The sequence below is a fragment of the Giraffa tippelskirchi genome, chromosome 3 (genome assembly GCF_054371585.1).
Source record: "Giraffa tippelskirchi isolate mGirTip1 chromosome 3, T2T-mGirTip1v1.2.pri, whole genome shotgun sequence".
Lineage (NCBI taxonomy): Eukaryota > Metazoa > Chordata > Mammalia > Artiodactyla > Giraffidae > Giraffa > Giraffa tippelskirchi.
In genome coordinates this window covers 107,495,423-107,523,102 of record NC_137277.1, presented here as the reverse complement: position 1 = coordinate 107,523,102, position 27,680 = coordinate 107,495,423, and the positions used below count along the sequence as shown (strand labels likewise).

Sequence of the window (27,680 nt, the reverse complement as noted above, 5' to 3'; positions counted from 1 at the left end):
AGCATTTCTCATGATGAACTGTGCATATAAGTTAAATAAGCAGGGTGACAATATACAGCCTTGATGTACTCCTTTACCTATTTGGAACCAGTCTGTTGTCCCATGTCCAGTTCTAACTGTTGCTTCTTGACCTGCATACAGGTTTCTCAAGAAGCAGGTCAGGTGGTCTGGTATCCCATCTCTTTCAGAATTTTCCACAGTTTCTTGTGATCCACACAGTCAAAGGCTTTGGCATAGTCAATAAAGCAGAAATAGATGTTTTTCTGGAACTCTCTTGCTTTTTCAATGATCCAGCGGATGTTGGCAATTTGATCTCTGGTTCCTCTGCCTTTTCTAAAACCAGCTTGAACATCTGGAAGTTCACGGTTCACGTATTGCTGAAGCCTGGCTTGTGGAATTTTGAGCATTACTTTACTAGCATGTGAGATGAGTGCAATTGTGTAGTAGTTTGAGCATTCTTTGGCATTGACAGTGTTAGATGAATATAAAAAGCATTATGCTGGGTGAAATAAGGCAGACATAAAAGACAATATATTATATGATTTTGTTTCTGTAAAATTCTAGAAAAGACAAAATTATAATGGCAGTAGATCAATGTTTGCTCCGGTCTGTGGGTAGAGGGGGGAATTGGCTATGAAGGGACATGAGAAAGCTTTTCAGGGTGTTGGAAATGTTCTATATTTTTTGTGTGGTGATGGATACCTATTTATTTTGTTAAAAATCACGGAACTCATTCATACCTCAAAAATTATAAGCAATGAAAATAAATGAATCAATACATCAACATCAATGCATTTTAAAATGTAATGTTGAGAAATAATAATAATAAAGGTATTTGTATGATAAACTTAAAAAACCTCTACAATATTTTAAGTCATGATAGAGGTCACATTTGGGCAGAGAAAAGAGAGTAAGTATAGGAAAAGGGGATGAATTCAGAGAGGGTCTCCTGGGAACTGGCAGAGTTTAGTCCTTCACCTGGTAGTGAGTTCATGAGTGTTCATTTTTTGATGAGTTTATGAATTATTATTTATGTTTTCAGTATTTTTCTGATGATTATGACAAGTGTCTGGCTGTTGGAAAGGTGGGAATTAGGGACATGATTAAATGTGTGGTTTTATTTTATTTTTATTAATTTTTTTGAGAGAGGAGATACCTGACTAATATTACTTTTTCATGCGACTGATTCATAGAGAAAAATAGAAGGTAAATGATTTGAAGGGATCATTAATACTGCAAAATTCCTGAGGAGAGGGAATTTAGACTTTAGCTGAAAGGATTGCCCTTTGATTAATCAGAGGAAGGAGGAGAAATGTGCACATGTAAGTCTGTGGTTGGGAAGCAGGGGGAGTTCCTGCCTCATGGCTCTATTCTCTGTGAATTAAAAGTAAGGTGACTTTGGGGGAGGAAGTAGAAAGATGAGTAGATTTGCAGTTTGAGAAGTGTAAAGAAGTTTGGAAAAGTATTTGCAGAGAGGAATGTGAGACTAACCTGGAATTCACTTGTTAGTGTTACCAGCCCGAAATGCCTTGGTGAATTGAATATATAGTTGGGGGTCATATGAGAAAGACCTTTGTTCTGGACTCAGACTAGCAGTGTATAGTTTGGCTTCTTTAACACACTTACCGTGGCTAAATTCCTGATCTCAAGAGGCACATAGGTCATACATGAAATCACTGTCTCTGTAAATAAGTAACCACAACTGGTTCTGAGTTGCACATAGAGATGGAGTCATAAATGAGATCTGCACCTGGTGTGGGCAAGGTGAGTAAAAAGAGGACCGTTTGCCAACAATCACAGATATCTTGGCAACAGAGTGCTCTTCAAATACAGCCTATGTATAAAATTAGAAAAAGCATCCTCATACCTGAGTTATTTGTCTAAGTCATAGAATTCAAAACCAAAGAACCACCAAAGTGTGAGATTATCAGAAGTGGCTAGATGTGGATATTATTTTGCTTAATACTGATTTTAAATTACGAGGGAAAATTAGCAAGAAATTGTGAATGAATCAACAGAAATAGGTCTACTATTTATATCTACTCTTTGAAAGTAATTCAAAGCAGTTGTCACAGAGAGGATTAGCCAGTCTCTTATTCTTGTGTATATAATCATGTAATCTTGTTCTTAATAATATTTATACTAATCTTGTATATTGGAAGAGATATCATTCCTTTGAGAGTAATTATAGTTACTTTATCAAAATAAAGTGACACCCAGCTCAAACTACTAGGCAACAGTAAAAGAGATGAATGTTTACTATAATCTGTTAAAATATATATAAAAGCAAGTAAAAATTTTTAAATAACCTCCTGGCATTGAAACCTTATTACATCTGTATTTCATTTCATCTACACATTTTCTTAGGGAACTATCGAGAGAAACAAAAATAAAAATAGATAATCATATAAATGACAGGCAAAAATTTAAACACATTTTTCTTTTTCACATTAGCTCTTTCTTGCATACATTGAGAAATAGATAAGGGAGAAAAAAAGCCTTTGGAGAAATGTAAAGCAAAGACTGAATGTCAGGCTCAGATGGAGAGCAAAAATTGGTAGATCCACTTGAAAGCAGATCTTCAGATTTAGGGTTAATTATTAAAAAGAAAGATTATAATAAAAGTTTGTATATAATTAGTGATCAACTGTGCAAAGACCTTAGATGCTCAATGAGAACTTTGAGTTCATTTTTCTAGCTGAATTTGCCTTATTTTATGACAGTAATACTTGATTGTTTTTCAAGGTGAAACAAAAAAGTATATATAAATGAAAGCTACTATCCTCAACTCTCTTTATTCCACATTGAGCTAATCAGTGTTAATTGTTTGCATCTTTATTTTCAGATATTTCAGTGTTTATTAAACCATATGCAAACAGGTGTACACTCTGTGTGTGTGTGTTTAAAAACAAACATGGAATTTACCTGAACAGATTACTCTGAAATTTGGTTTTATCACTAAAAATATATTATGGCCATCTAGTCCAACAAGTGGGTATAATATAATTTTATTCATTCCCATCAGTATTTGCAGAATATTACATAATATGCACATGTACAATCAGCTACTACTATCAATATATTCTACTACCAACATACATTCAAGTTATTTTATTTTAAGGAATTGGCTCCTGTGATTGTTGAACTCAACAAGTCTGACATCTTGGACGGGGTGACAGGCTGGACGCCTAGAGAAGAGCTGATGTTAAAGCTCAAGTCCAGAGTCAGTGTGGAGGCAGTTCTTTCTTCCCTGGGGTACCTCAGGCTTTTCTCACAAGGCCTTCAACTGATTGAATGAAGCCCACCCACATTATGGGCTTTTCTCAAAGTCTGCTGACTTAAATATTAATATCATCTAAGTATTAATACCATTCATTCATGGCAACATCATGACTGGTGTTTGACCCAAAACTGGGTGCTATGGCCTAGCCAAGTTGGCACATAAAGTTAACCCTCATACTATGTATATTCCTCTTGGATTTGCTTTTTTCATTTAACATTTTGCTTTTCAGATTCTTCCAGACTGTAGTTTTAATTCATTCAGTTTTTGTGCTACATAATATGCCAATGCATGAATGTATTACAGTCTATTTATCCACTTATTCCCATTGACAAACATTTGATTATTTCCTCTTTTTTTTTTGGTCACAGTGTTGCATTGAACATTTTTTATTATAACTCATTGTTCAAGTACAAGAGTTTCCTTACGTACATACCTAGAAGTAAACTTGCTGGGTTTTAGGATATGCACATATTTAGTTTACACAACAATGCCAAATTGTGGTTCAGAATGATATGCCAGTTCACACTCCCACCATCAGTGAGAGTTTTGCCTCTTGTATCCCATCTTGGTCTTGTCAAGCTTTTAAAGGTTTTCCAGTGTTTTAGTCAAAAACAGGACTCCTGGATTCTCTCATGAAGTCTGCTAAATGCTAGCGGTGTGGCTACTGTCACAGGACTCTTAAGAGTCCTGCCAGCCTTCAGTTATACTGATTCCAAACTCTCATCTTAAACTTCTCAGGTAGATAATGTCAGGAATCAAATCAAATTCACACCAACTTACTGTGTGCCAACACCAAAGGCATTTAATTTGACTTGTTTCAGGATGTTTGCTGGGTTAATGAGCTAGAATATAAATCAAGCTGTTGGGTATCAGTTTCTTAGTAAGGAGCCTGTATGACTGTTTTTACACAGGACATTTGAGTAGGAATGGAATTACAGTTTGCCTGTGGCAATAAATAGAATAGTTGCCACTGAGTTTTTCATGTTAAACAGGTGTTATAAAGTCATTTGAAATAGTACCATCCACTACAGGTTTCTTACTATTTAACATATTTTCTATTGGTGGACTGTGAATTTAAGGGAGCCAGGGACAGTTGAATGAAGCCTGAAAATTTGAAAGCTTTGTTTTATCAAGTGTTGATTTAAAGAAGCCTTTTTTGGGAATTTTTAAAAAGCAATTTTCTCAATTTCTTATTTCAAAAGGCATAATTTCACAAGCTATCTTTTAAAATGAAAACCTGTGCTATTTAAGCACACAAAAATACTTACGGTAAGAACAACATCTTTGGACTTCGAGAAGAATCAATGATTCCATTTCAACCATCTCTTAACTAGTGTCCAATGGAAGGAATCTAGATGAAAAAGTTTCCCTATGAGTGATATCCATAGGCATGACCATCAAGAACTTGGTATAAAAGTTGACTGAAAGAAGCCTGTGTGTGTGTGTGCTCAGTTGTGTCCGACTCTTGGAAACCCAGAGACTGCTGCCTGCCAGGCTTCTCTGTCCATGGGAGCCTGAGTCTCCGGGCAAGAATACTGGAGAGAGTTGCCATTTCTTCCTCCAGGGGATCTTCCCAGTTCAGGAATTGAACCCATATGTCCTGTATCTCTCATGTTGGCAGGCGGATTCTTTACCACTAAGTCACCCGGGAAACCCAAAAGAAGACTACTACTCTCTTAAGCTCTGTTTAGAGTTAGACCCGGGTCAGCATACTTCTCTCTGAAGGGCCAGATGATAAACGTTTTAGATTTTGTTGGCCATGCAGTCTGTTGCTTCTGTTTATCTTTGACATAGTAGCTTGAAAATTGCCAGAAACAACACATAAATAAATGAACATAACTGTGTTCCAGTCAAACTTTACTCAAAAAAATCGATGGTGGACTGAGCTTAGCTTGCAGGTTGTAGTTTCCCAACCCAACTTAGGCCTTGAAGGAAATTATATTATCTTAAGCATAATGCACAAAACATTTGTGCCTATACTCTCTCCTCTTGCCTATAAAGACTCTGATGGTCTCTATCATGAGATAAGCCTTGCTGTTCCTTCTTATGATTATCTTTTCAGAGGATAATTGCACTGGGCTTTGTGTTGAGCTATTGGAACTGCATTTAAAAAGGTTAATGGATTCCTTCTAAGGACATAGTGCATTTCATGGGGTTGCCTATAAGCAAGTTTTGACTGATTAAATCTGTTTATTTATTGATTGTAACAGTCCTTTCATGAGGTGGGAGAAAGGGCTGCTCAGCTAGCCTGGTTAAGGCTACAGATTTGGCAGGTGTTTTAAGTTTTTAAGTCAGTGGCCCACAGGGAGTGGGTGAGCCTTTCCCCTTGCACCTGTGTCCTGCTGGCAGTGAACATTCCTCCCATTGCCTACCCACACGCCATCTTTAGAAGGCAAAGTGCACACGTCATGACTTATCACAAGCAGTTCCTCTGCTGCCTCTTTCGAAATCAACCCAACACAGTATACTACACAGTCTATGAACCTGAGCTGGCAAGTCCTATTTAGAGCTAATAATCATGAGGAGTGATCCCAGATTTTTCATGGGTATTCAGCTGGTGAATGAAAGCCAGTGGCTGTATTCTGCTGGACCATGGTGTATGTACCTGGATATGGTCTGCAAGAAGGGTGATGTGCCCTTATATTTCTCAGGGCCCATTGTCTTCTTTCCGTTTTGTACCACTACTCACCATCTTTCTCTTAGACCGCCTAGAAACCTACTCTGTCTTCTCACTTCCCTCTAATGTATTAGAGACCATTTAAAAATGCAGTTCTCATCATGCCACTGCTTGACTTAAGTTTCTTTTTTTACTTCACATTGCCCTTAGTAGAAAGCTACAATTATCATGACTTTCTCTCAAGACTATGCATGCTCTGACTCAAGCTCACCTCTGCAACTTCATTCAACTCTGCTACCTCTGATGCTCCTGTGTTTCAGTGGCACTTGTGTTATTTAGTTCCTTGAGTTAAGTCTTCATACTGACTCCCACCTCTATATATGCTATTGTCCTATGGATCTTCTGTTTATAGTTTCTATTTCTTAAATGGAGAAGAGGAAACAACCCACTGTAATCTGTTCTATCCAAGTCACGTTGTACAGGATCTCAACTTGTTCTACCAGTTACTACAAGTCTGATATGTGGCTTATTAAATTTAGTAATTATTATTTTTGGCAGTGGTCCAAGAATGTAAAGAAGAAATTCAATGATTTTAATCAACAGGATATATGTACATCATCTTATGAAATATTAATTAAAGAGCACTTGAAGCAAGTGTTGCCAAAGGCAGTGACTTCCAAAATTCAGCAAATCTGGAAATTTCCCTGATAAATTGTGCTAAAAAAAACAACTTTCATGTAAAATGTATAGAGATTTGAAACAAATATAGGTTTATGTTGGCTATAATTTGTCTTGTGCATGGCTTAATTCCCTTATCTGAGAAACAAATAATATTACTTCAGCTCCCTCAATCCCTAAATATAGAGTTCACGCTGCCTTGTAGCAGATTTTTAAGATCACCATAGGCTTTTATGAAAGCACAGAGATTTCAGCCAACATAGTTTCCAGGATTTCCATCCACAAAGAAGTATGTCATCCAGGTTGTTGTTTAGTCACAAAGTCCTGTCCAGCTCTTTTGCTACCCCATGAACTATAGCCCACTAGACTCCTCTATCCATGGGATTTCCCAAGCAAGAATACTAGAGTGGGTTGCCATTTCCTTCTCCGGGGCATCTTCCCTACCCAGGGATTGAACTTTCATCTCCTGCATTGGCAGGCAGGTTCTTTACCCCTGAGCCGTGGGGTAGGAAAGCCCATGGAATCCAGGTGGGAGATTTTTAAATTCTGATTTAGTCTAACACTGAGGGGAGCCATTTCAAGAAGGCAGGCTCATACCCAGGTGACTGGTCCCACTATGGACCTGAAGATAGCTCTGTACCTGAGAATTTGCCTGCAGCTCCATTTGGCCTTGGTCCTGTTACCACCGTTATATGCTTGGGGACCTGGGAGGAGTCAAGCCTACCAATGAATCATATAACAGGCATACAGACTTAGTCCCAGCTGCGGACCCTAAAGTGGTCTGTGAACCTTCTCCAGCCTCTTTTAGCTGCAGTCCAGGTGTCCCTAAAGGTAAGCCCACTAAACGTGGTCAGATTCTAGGTTATGAAAGGGGTCTTAATTTGGTTCCAGTCCTACTCACAGTCAGCCAGCAGACTTGCTAGCAGGGAAACCTGGAAGGAGATGCTCCTAAATAAGACCCAGGAAATCCTTAAAGTGTCCTTTAAAGACATTTGACTTCAGTTTCTTGAGTTGCAATCAAGAGTACTCCAGCCAGCCCAGCCCACTGGAGGGAGACATGCCCATCTCTGCCTCCAGAACCAAGTCTGCAGACCTCAAGCTTGGCTGTGGAACCTGAAACAGTCCTGAGGCTTTCAGCCACAGTCCACGGCCAGTCCTACCCACTCAGGGACCCATCCAGTGATCAGCCAGGAACATTCCCAGGGACCTGGCTAGATCCACACTCATCTGTATACCTGGTAATAAGGTTAGGCCCACCATCTGAGGATTCATCTTTGGACATTGAAGCAGACCCTTGTTCCATTGCCACCCTACAGAACAAAGTACTGGAGGCAGTTTCCTCCACCCAGGAATGAGACAGAATCCATGCCTGCCTGGATGCCTGGTAACAAGCCCACCAATAGCAGAACTCACTGCAGACCTGGAGACAGCCTCATAACTGACTCCAAAACAGTATGACTTCAATTCCAGAGATAATCCCATCAGCCTAGAGAACTGACAGAAGGTCTTTACCTTCTGAAAGCAGTCTAAAAAGATTGGAAGTTTGCTCCTTCAAATGCACAGACATCTGTGCAAAACTATGTGGATCGCAAAGAATCAGGCAAATATGATACCATGATACCACCAAAGGAAACTAATAAAATTCCAGTAACTAACTCTAAAGAAATGGAGATCTATGATTTGCATGACAAAGATTTAAAAATAATTATTTTAAAGAAAATAAATGAAATGCAAGAGAACACGGATAGACAACAGAATGAAATCAGGAAAGCAACACATGAACAAAATGAGAAGTTTAGTGAAAAAAAAAATAGAAACCATAAAAAAAAAGAACCAAACAGAAATCCTTGAGCTGAAGAATACAATGAAAAATCAGAAAAAGTCAATAGACAGATTTAACAACAGACTTGATCATGTAGTAGAAAGAAGCAGCAAACTCAGAGATCATTTAAAATTAGCCAGTTAGAGGAACAAAAAGAAAAAGAATGAAAAAGAGAAAGCCAAAAAACCTATGTGAACTTTGGGATGCCATGAAGTCAATAAAATATATTTTAAAAAAATAATAGCTGAAACTTTCCCAAATCTTTGGAGAGATACCAACATCCATATACAGGAAGCTCAAAGGACCCCAGGCAAGATCAACTCAAAGAACATTAGTCTAAGACACACTATAGCCAAAGTGTTAAAAGTCAAAAACAAAGAGAATACTGAAAGCAGCAAAAGAATTCCCTCATCACAAATAAGGGAAAACTGTAAAGCTATCAAGTTTATTTCTCTGCAGAAACCTTGCAGGCCAGGAGGGATTGGGATGATATAGTCAAAGTCCAACAAATTGGATAGCCTAGAAGAAATGAATAAGTTACTAGAACTATATCACTTATCAAGACTGAGTTATGAAGAAATAGGAAATCTAGACAGACCAATAATAATTAAGGAGATCAAAAATCTCCCAAAGAAGAAACGCCCGGGACCAAATGATTTCACTGGTAGAGTATACCAGATATTTAAAGAAGAATTAATGTTCATTCTTCTCAAAATCTTCCAAGAAATTGAATAAAGAAGAATACTTCCAAACTCATTTTATGAGGCCAGAATTACTCTGATACCAAAGTCAGATAAAGACACTATAAGAAAACTACAGACCAATATCCCTAGTGAATATAGATGCAAAAATTATTGGCAAAATACCATCAAATTGAATTCAATAGCATATTAAAAGAATCATACACCATAATCAAGTGGGATTTATCCCTAAGATGCAAAGATGGCTCAACATACATAAATCAATAAACATGTATGTGTGCTTAGTTGCTCAGTCATGGCTGACTCTTTGTAACCCCATGGACTGTGGCCCACCAAGCTCCTCTGTCCTTGGGGGTTCTCCAGGCAAGAATACTGGAGTCGTTTGCCATGCCTTCTCCAGGGGATCTTCCCAACCCAGGGTTCTAACCCAGACCTCCCACATTGCAGGTGGATTCTTTACTGTCTGAGCCACCAGGGAAGCCCAAGAATACTGAAGTGGGTAGCTTATCCCTTCTCCAGGGGATCTTCCTGATCCAGGAATTGAACCAGGGTCTCCTGAATTGCAGGTGGAGTCTTTGCCAGCTGAGCTACCAGGGAAGCCCAATAAGCATGATATACCACATCGAAAGAATGAAGGATAGAAACCATATGATCCTTTCAACAGATTCAGACAGAGAAAGACAAATACTCTATGCTCTCTCTTATATGTGGAATCTTAAAAAAGCTGAATTTCATAGAAACAAAGAATAGAATGATGGTTGCCAGGGCATGGGGAGAGCTGGGGAAATGGGAAGATGTTGGTCAAAGGGTACAAATTTCCAGTTATAAAATAAGTAAGTTCTGGGGATGTAACATATAGCATGGTCAGTAAGTATATGTAAAAGTCCCCAACTTCATTAGTCATCAAGGACACACATATTTAAACCTCTGTGGTTTGGTAACCACATACCCATAAGAATGTCTAAAAATTAAACAGACTGACCTTATTAAGTGTTGGTGAAGAGGTGGAGCAATTAGAACTCTCATTTATTGCTGATAGGAATGTAATTTGTTACACCTACTTGGGAAGACTATTTGTCATAATTTACTAAATAGTAAATATGCTCATACCCCATAATTCAGCATTTTTCTTTTTGGAATGTCTTCTATAGAATGTTTGCATAAGTGTATCAGAAACATGTACAAGAATATCCATTGCGAAGTTATTTGTATTATCTCCAAACTATCTGAATGCCCTTTAATAGTAGAATGATTAATATCTTTGTGCATTTATAAATTACTTTTATAAGTAATGTATAACATTACTTTTCAGCAATGAAAACAAACTACAAACATATATAAAATGGATGCTTTTCATACTCTATTGTTGAACAATGGAAGCCAGGCACACAGTCACATGTGTAGTATAATTCAGCATATATAAAGTTCACAGAGTGGCAAAATTAATCACTGGTGTTAGAAATAAGCCACTGTTACCTTTGAAGAAGGAGGAAAAATTAATGACTCAGAAGGGGCTTACAGGAGGCTTCTGGTGGAGGAGGGGGTGATAATATTTTATTCCTCATGGATCCATTTTGTGTTTTCACTTTGAGAATTCTTCAAACTGCTTACTTATACTATGTCCTCTTAAAAATACAAGTAAATTTAACATTCAAATAAAAAGTAAAACCTGTTTCTGAATCCCAGGTTTTTGTGTTTTCTATAATGCATGTCTAATTTATACTAAGTAGATGGAAGTAATTGATTGACCTTGGATGTTCAGTAAAGTGATAACACATTCCCTGACATTTGTGTTTGAAGGTTAAATTTGAATTTACATCTGCATCATAAGCTCAAAACACTGAGTGTGTGCAGGTTTTCAGTGTTTTTCTATTATTTATGCCATTTCACTCCTTTTCTATTTCTTTTAATCAATAGTTTTATGAAATGATTGATGCAAGGACCTAGAAAATCTTCGTGTAAACTGAATTGATGATTCTTTCCTTGCTGTAATAGAGGACATCATTCTTCTTTTATAATGCTAAATGCCAGTCAAAGACAGGAATATTTATACTTTTGAGCATAGCAGTCGGTGCTGTTACAGGTTCAGATTATTCCTCTCATCTCTTAAAGGTTATGGTCTGGACATGGGGCTCTTTTTCAAGGCATACATCTTAGTTGACTGTCTTAAGCAACTGCTGAATCAAATAATCATTTTCCAGCAAATGCTTTGAAGCCTTAAAAAAAGCATTCCTATTACTGTTAAGACAGTTATAATTTTAATTATAAATCTAGACCTGAACCTTTTAATAAGAATACCACTTCTATGCATCTGAATCTTCCAGGGTTAAATTACCCTTTATAGTAATATGTTCCTGGTGGAGTATGTTATCTGGATTGGATTGAACTAAATTTTTCTGTTACAATTCATCTTTGTCAAAGTATATCTAATATAAGCATCATGTACACTGTGAACAACTAATAAAATATTCACTGACTGCTGACATCATAGAACTGTGTTTTTGGCATTATTCCATTATTTCCACTAGCCTTCAAATTTTTCAAGAAATAAACATACTCATAATTTCTTCATATATGATAATTTGGAATATTTGGACTTATAAACAGCAGTGCAATAGCATGTAGGTAAAAGAGGCAATATTGTTGTTTGGTCAGTAAGTCGTGACTGACTCTTTGTGACTCTATGGACTGTAGGCCACCAGGCTTCTCTGTCCATGGGATTTCCCAGGCAAGAATACTGGAGTGGCTTGCCATTTCTTTCTCCAGGGAATCTCCTGAACCAGTGACTGAACCCATGTCTCCTGCATTGCAGGTGGATTCTTTACCACTGAGCCCCAGGGAAGAACAAAAGAGGCAATGGCCTACTTAAAATGTAGTAGACTTTCAGAGGGTTGGGAGAAATCCTCCTACCAGTATAAACCCAAACACTGACAAGTTGTTTTTACTTTAGGTTAAAACAAAGGGTACACAGAGAAGGTAATTGTTGAAGAAAAACTATTTTTATCCCTTAGAGGGTAACATATTTATTTGTTTTCCTTTTAATATAAACCTAGTTTACAGTTTGGAATAAGATTAAAATTTGGTCAAGGGGAGGACTCATATGTTCTACTCCTTTGTTGGACCTCTTCCTTGTCAGTCACTCCCCCATGATTTCCTAAACTCACACCTCCCACCTGCAGGTACACAGGACATGCTGGTATCCAGGGTGGATGCAGAACTTGTGGATATTTTACTTATTCTCTGCTTCTTTGCACTTGCTGAAATCTCGACCAGTGACAGAAGTGAAAATACATAGAGAGCATCAGAATATGGGAAACTGATTCTGAATAAGGACAGCATCCTGTGACTTTAACCCAGATGGCTTTGGTGTTGGGTATTTTAGCGCATTTAATTAGAATGCCTTTGCCATTGTCTCAGTCAACACTTATCTACCCTCATCCTGAATAACTATTGTATTAGTAGCTGGCATTTGTTGGGTGCTTTTGACATACCAAAGACAGTGCTAGCTCTTTATTTTGCCCTGTTTAATTCTTTTTAAAAAATATGGGAGCTTTATCCCCATTTAACAGAGTGGGAAATTGAGAATCCAAACAGTTAAGGAATGTTACACAGGTTCTAAAGCAGGTAAATGATAAAGCAGCAAATTGAACTCAGGTCAACTTTATCTAGATCTTGAATCTCTAAACCTCACATACACTGTCTCTCCAGTTCTTTTCCAGACTGAAAATACAGGTTCTGTGCTTCCCTTTTCTTTATATACCTTGCACCTGTCTCATGGCTGAAACAACTCGTGTTCAGCAAGTGATTAATGAAATGGAATCCTACAGAGAGCTCCAAGCTCTTCATGAGAAACTTCTTGGTTATGGTTTATCAGTCATATTCTGTTTGCCGAGGCTGCCTTAATCTAGAAAACACTTGGTTTATGTAATGTCCCATTGGGCAAGGCTTGGCAGTGGCTTACAATTACCAACCAAATGTTTCCCCCTTTCCCATTTATCACTAAGGAATAGCATGGAGGGCTTCCTAGGTGGTTTAGTGGTAAAGAATCCTCCTGCAACGCAGGAGACGCAGGAGATGTGGGTTCGATCCCCGGGTGAGGAAGATCTCCTGGAGGAGGGTATAGCAACCCGTTCCAGTATTCTTGCCTGGAGAATCGCATGAACAGTGGAGCCTGGCTGGCTACAGTCCATGGGGTCGCAGAGTTGGACACGACTGAAGCGGCTGAGCACACTGCACGGTAGCATGGAAGGTCTCCAGAGGGCAGGTATCCAAGAGCTTCTCCTTCTCGTGTGCTTACAATGAGGACAGAGGAGAAAGAGGTGAAATAGTGGAGTGGATGGCGACACTCAGAGTGCTGGTTGACCTTTGCACTTCAGACTGGGGAAAAGAGGGCGTTTTATAGGGCCAGAGGGCATAGCTGTCTCCTGAAAACAGCTGGATGACAGGGCTGAGTAACAGTTAAACAGTCAGCAGTTACTTAAGTTCCCAGTGATCTGGTTGCAGCCCATTGATGGCTTTTCCACTTGCATGCCTTCTCAAGCAGTGGCTCTCAGAAAAGAGAACTCAAGAGTAATTAGGTGTCAGAAATACCTGGCTTCACAGTGGGGTATGATCAAACCTGTGAACTGCACCTTAATCCATTTAACCTCCTTTTTCTCTTGGTTGCATGAAACCACGCTCACTGGAAGAGTCTTTTAAGTCATTCCCTTTTATCCCCTCACCTCACTGTCCTCAAACTCTCCTAATCCTCCTTTCAATCTCCTTCCCCTTTGAACCATGCCTCTCACTACCTCAAAAGGAAATATTTACTCCACACTCAACCTTTCAGAATTACTCTTTGGCAGATATTAAATTTAGACTCTATAGGCACACCTGTTATGGGATGTTAGTGATAAAGGTTTAATGAGATTCAGTAGAGAAATTCACTGAAATACACACTGGAACTATTTTAGCCTCTGTTGTTAAACTCTGTCTCTGAATCTCTCTGTTTAACGATCCTTTCCTTACGTACTAAGTCCAGCTAACTTCTATCTCCAATAAACCAAGTGTTGATTTGTTACTGTGGGCTTATTGTCCTAGGTGTGATTTTTTAAATTCTTATTGGCTGTTTTTTAGAAGAAAGAAGGAGGGAAGCACGCTCACACCTTAGAAGCCTGAGTCAAAGGTTAACTCCTGGGGTAGCTTTAGGCTGAGGACACAAAAAAACCATGTAGAAAAATGTGATGGCTCTTTGATTTTCACACTTGGCCTTAAACTGGTGATTAATCATGATCAGACTTTCTTTGTCTCTTTTCAGTGCATAGATGGCATTCAGTAGGATGTTACATATTTCATTGTCCTCAGAATCACTGCTTTCCTTAAACCTTTTAACATCTGTAGGGAAGAGGCTTCATAATCTGAATGCTTGTATTCTTCTTACAAACACATTTCCTATCCCTTTGGTAAATGACGTGTCCTCCCAAACCTCTGATGGAGTATGACCAGGTTATTGGCATTCAGATCTTACACTTGATATGCCCATTTGCTCCATTTGTTCTACCACCCACAGCCGTAGTCCTGAAATTCCTCCTTTCCTTAGAGTGGGCCGTCACTTTCTCCTAGTTTCTAAGAGCTATTGTAGCAGCAGCACGTTATTCTGATTTTCTGGAGTTCTTGTTAGGATGTTAAAACCCGTAGTACATGAGAGTGTCCCCTTAATGATAAGCCCTCCCTTATCCATCTCTGTGTCCTGAACCCCTCCCTCATACTGACCCAACACCTTCAAGGCCCAGTCCCATACAGATTCCCAGCCCCATACAGATCCAGCTGCTACTGGCACATATTGACCAGATCCTGTGGTTCCTTCAACATATTATCCGTTTTCTCCCTTTGCAGGCCCAGCAGGTCCCCAGGTTGGTTCATATCATGACATGACCCAAGTTATTGGTCTGGTGACAGGAGAGAAGGCAGGGTGAATCCTAATTTGGGTGAGGGGCAGCATGTGTAGTCTTCCTAGGCAAAGGCGTTTGTATTGTCTTCAGTAAAAGGGGAAGACTAGCTTTGCAAAGAGAGAAGCAAGTCCTGTTTATAGGTCTAGAGGGTTCAGGAGACTTTAGGATTTCAAGTTTCTTGAGTTCATGGATTCAGATAGTTCTACTATAGTCTCAGAGCCCCATCCTTTCCTAACCATTGCCCTGACATTAGCCTACCACTGACTGGAAATGAGAATTCAACTTTCCCTAGTGCTCCAGTACCTTTATAATTAAGTTCTGGCCAAAGGCTTAGCTTAGTCTGCCCTCCTAGAGATCAGAATCATCATGTTGCCAGCAGGCTCTTTGATTTTCACACTTGGCCTTAAATTGGTGATTAATCATGATCAGACTTTCTCTGTCTCTTTCCAGTGAATAGATGGCATTCAGTAGGTGTTAATAATTTCATTGTCCTCATAATTACTGCTTTCCTTAAACTTTTTAACATCTGTGGTATTGCACCCAGGGGGCACCCCCCCTTCCAAAGGTGCTACTGCATCTCTGTTGACCACCAGCGAAAGTTGTAACAATTGTACCGCTATAGCATGCCATGGAATAACTTTAAATACTCCTCATGTGTAGTGGGGGCTTCCCAGGTGGTGCTAATGGTAAAAAAAATCCACCTGCCAATGCAGGAGACATAAGAGATCCGGATTCGATCCCTGATGGGGGGAAGATCCCCTGGAGGAGGCCATGGCATGGCAACTCACTTTAGTATTCTTGCCTGGAGAATGCCTTGGACAGAGGAGCCTGGTGGGCTAAGGTCCATAGGGCCGCAGAGTTAGACATGATTGAAGCGACTTAGCACCCACACACATGTATAGCGGTGGGGTCCACTTTTAAAGTCTAGTTTTAGGTTTTGCTTCTTTGAACCACTCCTGGCACCAACCTTCTCAACTTGAGTTCCTGGGGAAACAGACTCTGTGAGGGAGACTTGCACTCATTCGATTCCTTGTTGTTTAGCAACAACCTCTGTGAGAAAGTAAAGGCAGCAGTATTTGGCAGAAGTCCAATTGCAAGGAAATCCTCGCTCGTCCCATTACAAGCTTTGGAGCTAGGCAGGCCTTTAGGACTGCTCATGGACAGGAGCTCTGACTTTATACCTTTGCACTGACCAGTCATTAGAATTAGGATGCCCCAGGGAGAGGCACGTTTCTTCGGCAGAGTGCCATTCTGGGGTGGGGTTTTGTTGGCAACATTCTCTGCAGCTGGGAGAATGAGTAAGTCAGTTTAAAAGGGGGATCTGCCAGTGCACCTTGACCATGTTTGGGCTGTGAATAGACTGATCAAGTAGTAAGGGACTTTGGGGCCAAAGGAAACCTTAAGAAACATCTGATGTTATCGTCTTTGCTTTATAGCTTCTTCATCATGGGCACATCTAGGGCAAATGAAGGATTCTTGATTTACAGTCCAGGACTCTGCTCTTTTTACCTCATGATGCTTACATTGTGTGTAGGTTATGCTGTGTACCATAAATATAGGGAAGTAGATGGGAAATAATCATAATTCAATGTTACACTGAAATAATTTATTAAAATATTTTGGCTTTCGCCATTGCTAGGGAAAAGATATACTTTAATTTAGGCAATGGACATGCTCCTAAAACATCTAAACAAGAATTACACTCTTAAACAACTGTCTCTATTGTCCAAAGGGTTGCTGCTGCCCCTAAGGGAACCAAAGTAAAACAAACAGACAGATAACTGGATGCTTTTAATATGTATCAACTTCACCCTAGGGATGCAATCCCAGGCATTCATGACTCATTTATTTTCTCTATGCTATACTCCTCTTCCTCCCATTTCTGGAAAAATTTCCTTCTATACTCTTCACATTTTTTGCATTGGTGCACTAAATTTCACCAGATCAAAACATGTTTGAGAGTATTTATTATTTTTAAAAGGAAAATATTCATTGAAAGGATGACAATATTAGTTGTTCTTTACTGCGAATCAGCTAATAGTTGTTCTTGCCACTGGACTGAAGCTGTCTCCACTGAGAGAATGGGTTTTTGAGTAAAAAAAAAAAAAGGAATCACTCATGATCACTGTTATGGTGAGGGAAAGGTAAAAGGTTGGGCAGGTGCCTTGGAGAAGGACATGGGTGACACCTGCCTAAGGAGAGAGTTGGAAGAGGTGGAAGAAGAGTACAGATGACACATCAGTAACTAGCAGCAACTCTAACTGTCTAGGGTCATGAGTATAAGTAAACTAACTTTCCCTCTTTCCTCTCTTTCCTATGCCAGTGAGTCTCCTACTCCTAGCATCCCAAATTCAGGCCAGTGTAATTGCTACCATTTTTCAGTCACAGTGGGGGTTAAATAGGTCTTTCTGGGATAATCTGAGCACTGCTGCTGCTGCTGCTAAGTCGCTTCAGTCGTGTCCAACTCTGTGCGACCCCATAGACGGCAGCCCACCAGGCTCCGCCATCCCTGGGATTCTCCAGGCAAGAATACTGGAGTGGGTTGCCATTTCCTTCTCCAATGCATGAAAGTGAAAAATGAAAGTGAAGTCGCTCAGTTGTGTCCGACTCTTAGCGACCCCATGGACTGCAGCCTACCAGGCTCCTCCGTCCATGGGATTTTCCAGGCAAGAGTACTGGAGTGGGGTGCCATTGCCTTCTCAGATCTGAGCACTAACTACTATTTATTTGATAAAAATATAGCCTGAGCTCCAAACCACCAATTTACAGATTTTTGTCATGGACAGAGGAAAGACTTGCAGAATCTTGTTCTTTGCATTGAATTACATCCAGGAAGTTTCGTCTTCTTCCCAGATTGACATCCCAGTGCAAGGTGTATCTTTTCTTCATGCTTCAGATGCTCTATAAACAGCTAAAGACAGTAGAAATATTACTTAATAAATAAATCCTGTGATGAGAAATGTTATTTCTATAATTTGAATACAACACCCAGTTGTGGATGTGATGGGTGATGGAAGTAAAGTCCAATGCTGTAAAGAGCAATATTGCATAGGAACCTGAAATGTTAGGTCCATGAATCAAGGCAAATTGGAAGTGGTCAAACAGGAGATGGCAAGAGAGAACATTGACATTTTAGGAATCAGTGAGCTAAAATGGACTGGAATGGGTGAATTTAACTTAGATGACCATTATATCTACTACTGTTGGCACCTAGAGCCAGACATCCTGGAATGCAAAGTCAAGTGGGCCTTAGGAAGCATCACTACGAACAAAGCTAGTGGAGGTGATGAAATTCCAATTGAGCTATTTCAAATCCTAAAAGATGATGCTGTGAAAGTGCTTCACTCAATATGCCAGCAAATCTGGAAAACTCAGCAGTGGCCGCAGGACTAGAAAAGGTCAGTTTTCATTCCAAAGAAAGGCGATGCCAAAGAATGTTCAAACTACCACACAATTGCCCTCATCTCACAGGCTAGCAAAGTAATGCTCAAAATTCTCCAAGCCAGGCTTCAACAGTATGTGAACTGTGAACTTCCAGATGTTCAAGCTGGATTTAGAAAAGGCAGAAGAACCAGAGATCAACTTGCCAACATCTGCTGTATCATTGAAAAAGCAAGAGAGTTCCAGAAAAACACCTACTTTTGCCTTATTGACTCTGCCAAAGCCTTTGACTCTGTGGATCACAACAAACTGTGGAAAATTCTTAAAGAGATGGAAATACCAGACTACCTGACCTGCCTCCTGAGAATTCTGTATGCAAGTCAAGAAGCAACAATTAGGACTGGACATGAAACAACAGACTGGTTTCAAATAGGGAAAGGAGTATGTCAAGGCTGTATATTGTCACCCTGCTTATTTAACTAATATGCAGAGTACATCATGCGCAATGCCAGGCTGGAAGAAGCACAAACTGGAATCAAGATTGCCGGGAGAAACATCAGTAACCTCAGATATGCAGATGACACCGCCCTTATGGCAGAAAGCAAAGAAGAACTAAAGAGCCTCTTGATGAAAGTAAACAGGAGAGTGAAAAAAAAAAGAGGAGAGTGCAACAGTTGGCTTAAAACTCACCATTCAGTAACCTAAGATCATGGCATCCAGTTCCATCACTTCATGGCAAATAGATTGGGAAACAATGAAAACAGTGAGAGGCTTTATTTTTGGGGGCTCCAAAATCACTGCAGATAGTGACTGCAGCCATGCAATTAAAAAATGCTTGCTCCTTGAAAAAAGCAATGACCAGCCTAGACGGCATATTAAAAAGCAGAGACATTACTTTGCCAACAAAGTCCATCTATTCAAAGCTATGGTTTTTCCAGTAGTCATGTATGGATATGAGAGTTGGGCTATAAAGAATGTTGAGCACTGAAGAATTAATGCTTTTGAACTGTAGTGTTGGAGAAGACTCTTGAGAGTACCTTGGACTGCATGGAGCTCCAACCAGTCAATCCTAAAGGAAATCAGTCCTGAGTATTCATTGGAAGGACTGATGCTGAAGCTGAAACTCCAATACTTTGGCCACCTGATGCGAAGAACTGATTCATTAGAAAAGACCCTGATGCTGGGACAGATCGAAGGTGGGAGGAGAAGAGGATGACAGAGGATGAGATAGTTGGATGGCATCACTAACTCGATGGACATGAGTTTGAGTAGGCTCCAGGAGTTGGTGAATAACAAGGAAACCTAGCATGCTGCAGTCCATGGGGTCACAAAGAGTTGCACATGACTGAGCGACTGAACTGAACTTATCTTCTCATAACATTTGTGTGAGAGACAAAACATTGTTTTTAGAGATGGCAGTTACTTCTAAAAGATGACATTGTTGGGAGAGGAATAAAGTCTTCTGATGGAGAAAAATTCCAGTGGTTTTGAGATAACCACTTTCTCCCTCCACCATGGCTAGTGAGGCTTGTAGAAGATTGTATGAAACAGGGAACAAAGAACCAGCTTTCTTCTTAGCTTGTGGTAACAAGAAGTTGGATATTGAATGCAAGCCACTTGGGTGTGGGTGCCAGGAAAGGTGTAAGAGACAGGAGAAGTGTCTCTGTAGAGAATAGAAGACTTGTACTTTGGCAGTAGTTAGAACTCAGGGAGACAAATGGCTTATGAGAAACTCCAGACTGTGTAGCTATGGAATACTAGGATCGTGATGTCTAAAACATAATTTAAAGTTTCCTTCCTTCCCCCTCACTTATACTATACTCAGCCTTCAGTAAAAGGTGACTATGTACAGTAGGCTTGTGTAGAGGTCCTTTAAGAAAGGTCAGAGGAAGGACAGGGGAAACAGAGGGAAACAAGGACAGCAGTTGAGGAAGATGAGTCAGGAGAAGAAATTTGGAACAAGTGGTAATCAGAATACAAGTTCCTCGGAAATCCTTCCAACAACGTGGAGGCCCTGATCTTCCCACAGCATGTGAGATAAGGGCTTGAATTATTTGCTTTGGGGCATTAAAGGACATTTAACCCCAGGATGCTGGAGGACTTAGAAAAACAAGCTACATTTATAAATTTTATTTTCATGTATTGAGTTTTCAGCATTAAAAAGTTGCATTTTGATTATAAAGTCCACATTTCTCCATTCATTCATTTTGGCACCCCTTCTCTAAAAGGGATTTTCTGAATCTCTCACTTCCAAAATCCAGGCTGAATGGATTATTTCTCTGCAGTCAGTATGGGGACCTGTGTATTTAATTCTCTGCCCAGTACTTTATGCTGTAGAGGAACAGGGGGCTAAGAGGCAGCCCAGCTTCCGGGACCGGACAACCTAAGGTGAGTCCTTTTGTTTCCTCCACTTATAAAGTGTACAATCTTGGGCAAGTTACTTAACCTTTCTGCACCTCAGAATTTCCCCCATTTAAAGGAAGATTGTAATAGTACCTATAGCATAGAGTCTCTGTGAAGATTCAATGAGCAACAAACACAAAGCACTCAGGAGAATGTCTGACATACAGTAAATATTAACTTACTATCATCACAAAATAAAAGTCTTATGGAAATATTTATTGAGTGGATATGTACAAGAGCAATTGCTTGAATTCCAGGATTTATTTTCTGTCTCTGTGCATATAGATGTATTGACAAGTGTGTTACCTGGATTAAGAGATCCCTGAAGTTGGGAACTGTGTCTTCCCATGGATATTATTACAGGACTCAGTGCTGCTGTGCACAGAAAGGGGAATGCTTGCCACTGTGTGATGGTGAAAGTAGCCAGCTTCAGCTGGTGTGGTTTTGGTCTTGTGGAGTGTACAGAGCAAGTATATTGTTTATCATGATCCAGAACTCCCAAGAAGTATGGAGGAGAAGAAGAGTGTCCTTAGATAGTAAGACAGTCGATTTTCAAATGCTAGTTCTGTATTTGTGGGTGTGTGTGTTTAGTCTCTCAGTTGTGTCTGACTGTTTGCCTGTAGCCTGCCAGGCTCCTCTGTCCATGAAATTTTTTTAGGCAAGAATACTGGAGTGGCTGCCCTTTTCCTCCTCCCAGGGGATCTTCCCAACCCAGGGATTGAACCTGCATCTCTTGTGTCTCCTGCATTGGAAGGCAGATTCTTTACCACTAGCGCCACCTAGGAAGCAGTGTGTTTGTGGGTAATACGAACTAAACAGGCCAAATTCAAGACAATCAGAACTTGAGAAATACAGAGCACTGACATTGCAAAAAAAAAAGACGTGAATTCAAGATTGGACCTGTTCTGCTATATGCTAATTCTGAGATCTTGTGTATTTCCACCCATCTATCTATCACATGATTTAGAAATGATTTAGAAGCAGCTTACAAAATATTATGTAAAAGAAGTCAAGGTCAAAGACGAAGGGCAAACTGGGAAAAAAGACCATTGTGACTTACATGGCACACAAAGGTCACATCATTGACAGTTAACACTCTGACAAAGGAATGAGAGAATGAACTACCCAAAAGGTAAACGACATGAATAATCAATAAGGAAGAAATAAGATATGAAATGATATCCAATCTAAATAATAACCAAAGAAATACAAATTAAGGCAAAAGTGAACTTTGAATTTTCTTTATTAAACTGGTACTGCTTTTAAAATATGAGGATAACTAACTACATTCCCAGATAACAAGAGGAAACAGAAAATAAGCATTCTTCTAAACTGCTGATGGGAGTAAAAATGATTGCAACTTTTCTGAAAGAGTGTTTGGCAACATTTATCAGAAGTCTTGAAAATGTACATACCATTTGACCCAAGAATTCCACTCCTAGGACTTTCTTCTAGAGAAATGATAGGACTAGTATGCAAAGTAAATCACACCAGAATGTTCATTGCAGGTTTGTGTAATTAAAAATTAGAAATAACAAATACAAATCACTGGCAGATTGAATAAATTATGGTATGTTCATACAAATTTTAAAAACATTATATTATTTATTATATATTGTATATAATTCAACATATTAATATTGCTAATATATAAGCATTGTTATAATAGTAATTAAATTATTAATATGTAAATGATTAATTTGGGCTTCCCTGGTGGCTCAGATGGTAAAGAATCTGCCTGCAATGGGGAGACCTGGGTTTGATCCCTGGGTTGGGAAGATCTCCTGGAGGAGGGCATAGCAACCTACTCCACTATTCTTGCCTGGAGAATCCCCATGGACAGAGAGGCCTAGTGGGCTATAGTCCATGGAGTTGCAAAGAGTCAGAGATGACTGAGCAGCTAAGCACACACACAAATGATTGATTATACTGATATATTAAAAATTATTTATAATATATGATATATATATATTACAGAAAGACTATACTATATTACTAGTTTAATGAAAAATTATTAGATTACAAAGCAGTATGCACAGTTCTGTCCTATTTTTTTCTAACTATGTGTAACCATGTATACACACAACAAATAGTGCTGTTATTAATGCCTGTTTTTGGTATTGAGATTATAAGTAATTTTTTTGTTTCTTATTTAAATTGAATTCTTTTCAGGCAGCATGGATTACTTTAATAATTAAAAAGAAAACTATTTTCATTTTGATAAATAAAGCAAAAAATGGAACTAACAACCCAGTACTAGTTGATACAACTTCACATTACTACCTTGTTTAAAATCCACAGCAACATCTACAGTAGCCACCAGTTAAGTCTTTTGAATATCTCACCTTGGTCAGGGTGCACCAGTGTACAAGGAAGACAGCCAACTTTTCCTTTGAGGTCAACTCTGAACACCCCCATGAAGAAACTGCTACTCAGTTATACAAAATTGTGTTCATTAACAGCATTATCACCCTTGTTTTTGGTCATATTTTTTTTCTTTGCACTTCCTAAGGTAGCAAACAATCCACCAAAAGCCAATTTCATGTTTGTGATGGGCTCCTATGCAACTCCACTCATTCAAATAAAGCAGGGTAGGGGAGGGAAAATCTTTAAAACTAAAATGAATATAACCTTCTTCCTGCTGGAATTTTAATGTTCTCCAAAGACCCATTAGTACACAGACTTGCTAGAGTCTAGTGGCATTTGACCTAATTCTGGGAGAGTCCCAAGCTCAGGGACCCTCAATAATCCTGCCGAGGCCTATGTGTCTTATTTATAGAATCTCCAAATGGGATGCAGGATGCTCTATACATAGATTCAGAAACTGTATATTGAAAAGTTTTAAGTGCTTAGACAAGGTGATTATCATTTTATTTATTTGAAAATGTAGGGAAGACTTAGCATTTTACAACCCAGAAGCCCTCAATACAGATTTATAGCTGAATAGTTTGTAGAGAAGGAAAAGCTGACACTGAAGGAATAAATTCAGTAATTTTCAGGAAACTTATTCAGTGTAGACAGTATTATTGATGATTTAATTTTTCAAGGTGATGTCTTAACTGTACCATGAAAGAATTTAATAAAGAGAAGCCTTAAAATACCACAGCTTTTTAAAAAAATGTAGTTTAAATTTTGTTCACATTTCTAGAATATTGATTATTAGCTATGCACAACAAGGAATTTCCTCTTGCTTCATGAAAAAAAGTGAATTTTGTATGCAACTCATCTTTGCCAGCATTTATGTAAAAACGTTCTGTAGCATAGGGTCAATTCTTTATGAGAATTTACATTAATTTTTAAGTACAGGTATTTAAAGACTTAGATTCATTCCAATTATTCTTAATACAACCATGCTTTCCTAATGCACAAATTTCTGTTAAAAAAAAAAAGCAAAGCATTTTCATGAAATCCTCTAGGATAGAAAACATTTGCCAATTTAAATGTGAATAACAGCATCTGTAGTTATTTGGAATGTAAGGGAGATGCTGAACAGTGCTTCCGGGAAAACCCAGAGTAGAACTGCTACTCAGATAAAAAACTATCTTTTAAGTAAACTCAATGCCAGTTGGTGCAACAGATTTGGAATGCAAAGTTTTCTTGCATTAAACTTAAAAATGTATTTGTGCCAAGTATATTGTTTCCATCTTAAAATATTTACTCTTAAGGTTTTTTCCCCCATATTTGTTGAATCAAAATGTCATTAGATGAAAGTTTCTTAATTCTGTTTTTTAAAACTTCACCTTCTGTTCTATGTCATAGATTAACTGTGGTTACAAAGCTTTAATTTGAAACAAAAAATTTAAAATTCTACTTGTTCTGTGAAATGTGTAAGTTTGAAGAACTTTCCTCCTGTGCTTAAAATGTGCAGTAACATTGTGCAACTTTTCTGAATTCTGCCCTGACCTTTAATCTTCTGGGAATTGTTTGTTTATTTGTGGCAAATGCAGTTCCTTGTTTGGAAGACAAAAGTTCATAATGATTTATGAGAAACACATTTAGGTTTCTAGATCATGCCACGGGGCTATCTTAATAGATACAGAGAAACAAAATTTTTTGTGAAGACCAATACAGAGAGAAAAAGGAAGGGAGGCATAGCCAAAGAGAATATTTTGGATTTTCCTGACACAGACAATTTTTAACAAATGATTAACAGTGTCTGATAAGTTCCAAATATAGAGCAATTTGTTTATTCTCTGATCTTACACATTTCCATTAGCTGTGCAACAACAGGATGTTTTTCTTTCGACTTTTCCTCATTTGTGCATTACTGTCAGAATTTTTGTTAAAATAGCTTTGAGATGAGGATAACGATGGAGTGTCTTCTTCTCTGAGTGAACTGGTCTTGTCTCAATAGGACCTTTCCATTTGAAGATTGTATACATCAGGGTTATGGTTTTGCAAACTAGGTAAAATGTCTCTCCTGTTCTTTGCGCTAACTTTTAGAAATCTCCTCTTTTAAAGTGAGATTACCCTGAGTGAGACCATGTGCTGATTTGTTGGGCGAAGTGGGAAAAACTTGGAGTGAACCCAGAGGGAGAGCAGTGCCATTTATTTTCCAAATGTATTAGCTCCCTGGAAGATGGGCACATTTCCAAACCACCGGGCAAAATTGACTGGACGGGGGTTTTTATGGATCGGTGTCCCCCTGACCGGTAGCTTGTTTTGTGGGGCCATCACTGGGTGAGGCAGAAGCTTAGTTTACTGCTGCTTTTTCTCTTCAACTCCTGGGAAAACTTACTGTGCATACAAAGCAAAAGCAAAGGTTTTCTTTGCCTAGTTACAAAGCAGTAATGATTTAAGTTTCCTCTATGGTTCACAGCTTCTCTAGATTTGTTTTCTTTCTAAGGGCCTGATAAAACTCTCTACTTTGTATCTCTCTGGATATTTTATCTGAAACAATAAAATCTATTAGGTTCAATGCATGATACAGGGTGCTCCGGGCTGGTGCACCGGGATGACCCAGAAGGATGGGATGGGGAGGGAGGTGGAAGGGGGGTTCTGGAAGGGGAAAACATGTACACCCATGGTGGATTCATGTCAATGTATGGCAAAACAAATACAATATTGTAAAGTTAAAAAATAGAAAATAATTTTAAAAAAAGTAAATGAAAAAAAATCTATTAGATATGTGCTGTGAATAAGACACCATGGGCAGATGTAAAGACAGTTAAGCTATGGTCTGTGGCCTAGAAAGAATTCATAATCTAGACAGAGAGGTAAGACAGACATGGTCTCAGGGGTTCCTAAACCAGCAGGAGCAATGGAAAGTTGAGGAGTCCCTAAATCTACCTGTGAAGAGTAGCAGAACGTAGCATCCAGATGAATGAAAGGTTAAGTCTAGACCTTGTAAAGCTAGAAGCAATGGATGAGGAACAATGGCTACAAGAACTTGAGTGAATCATTTTACCTCTTGGGACCTCAGTTTCTTTACTTATAAATCTAGATTTGATGATATTTTATAAACTTTCCAGCTCTAACATGTTACGACTCTATAAAATGGGATGGATTGTTGAATTATGACCAAAGTACTCTTTCATTTTATACGACCTTAGAAAAGAACAGTGCCCTCAGATGATGTGACATTTTCCAGCTTTAACTTGCCTCATTAATTCAGAATTGAAGCAATAACAGATGGGATTGACAGTGAAATTGAAATTAGCACATAAATTCCTTTGAAAACTATTAATTTGGTATAGCAAAGCCATGGTTGTTCACAAAGTTTGGGATAATAGCTTTGTTGGGAAAAGTTTCTTCATTGGTTAAAAACTACATGAATCTCTTTGGCTTAAACTAATTACTCTTGAAATTCAAACTAATTCAGGAGAAATTTTCTATAATAATTATTAAAGACTTCATTCAAGTCTAACACAGAGAATAGGAACTCAGTAAATAGGAGTCTCTGTGCTTCTCTTTATTCTTTCTTGTTCCATCATAGCTCCCAGTTTAAAGGCATTGGAGTCTACAGAACACATTAGTTTACATGACCTAGTGCTTTGCTGAGCTGTTCTGTAAAAGGAAGAAAGCCTCAGAAATGATCTGAAGTGACCAAAAGCCCCTTGTCAATAATCAGCTGTGATCTGCAACCCATCAGAACTCCCCAGCGTGGGGCTGTCAGCTAAAGTATGGTCAATTCCAATTTCTCTCAACTTTGTAAAGGATAGTCTGCAGCGACCTCAAATTCAGAGTCATACTTTATGGCTTAGGGAATCAGTCATCTGCCTTTATATGCTTTTCATCAATATTAAATACCAATGTAGCTCTCTAATAGCCAATGGAATTTACTGAAAGTTTGGAACATATAGCAAAGAATACTTAGTATGAAGAATTTTCAAAATCCATGTTTTGTCTGTTTCAAGAATATCTGTTGCAATTATAGATTCAAAATCTGAAAAAAAAAAAAAAGTCATGACTTTCCTCTCAACTGAAACTTTTTGCCACTGTGTTCACAGGAAGTTGGCTAAGGGTAAACCCGTTTATAGGTATGTGGTTATGTGTAGCAAAACAGTATCGAGTATAATTACATAGTAGCATCAGTGTGCTATTAATTAGCTAGTAGAGCATAATGAGAAGGAAATGGCAAGCCACTCCAGTGTTCTTGTCTGGAGAGTCCCAGGGACTGCAGAGCCTGGTGGGCTGCCATCTATGGGGTTGCACAGAGTCGGACACGACTGAGCGACTTCACTTTCACTTTTCACTTTCATGCATTGGAGAAGGAACTGGCAACCCACTCCAGTGTTCTTGCCTGGAGAGTCCCAGGGACGGGGGAGCCTGGTGGGCTGCCGTCTATGGGGTTGCACAGAGTCGGACACGACTGAAGTGACTTAGCAGCAGCAGCAGCAGCAGCAGCAGCAGCAGAGAATAATGA

At 38.9% G+C, this 27,680-nt stretch overlaps 1 protein-coding gene and 1 long non-coding RNA gene across 15 annotated transcripts in view; one reads left to right on the top strand and one right to left on the bottom strand.

The window, feature by feature from the left end:
* Window positions 1-27,680, top strand: part of LOC145542948 (uncharacterized) — a 564,353-nt gene that overhangs the window by 243,731 nt on the left and 292,942 nt on the right. The window lies entirely within an intron of this gene.
* The window catches only part of LOC145542949 (uncharacterized), a 79,292-nt gene that overhangs the window by 7,213 nt on the left and 44,399 nt on the right, over window positions 1-27,680 (bottom strand). The window contains exons 4-5 of the long non-coding RNA XR_014080306.1: window positions 4,552-4,634; window positions 1,627-1,750 (exon numbers count right to left, since the gene is read on the bottom strand). This is a non-coding gene — a long non-coding RNA (uncharacterized LOC145542949). The remainder of the gene's footprint in view (window positions 1-1,626; window positions 1,751-4,551; window positions 4,635-27,680) is intronic.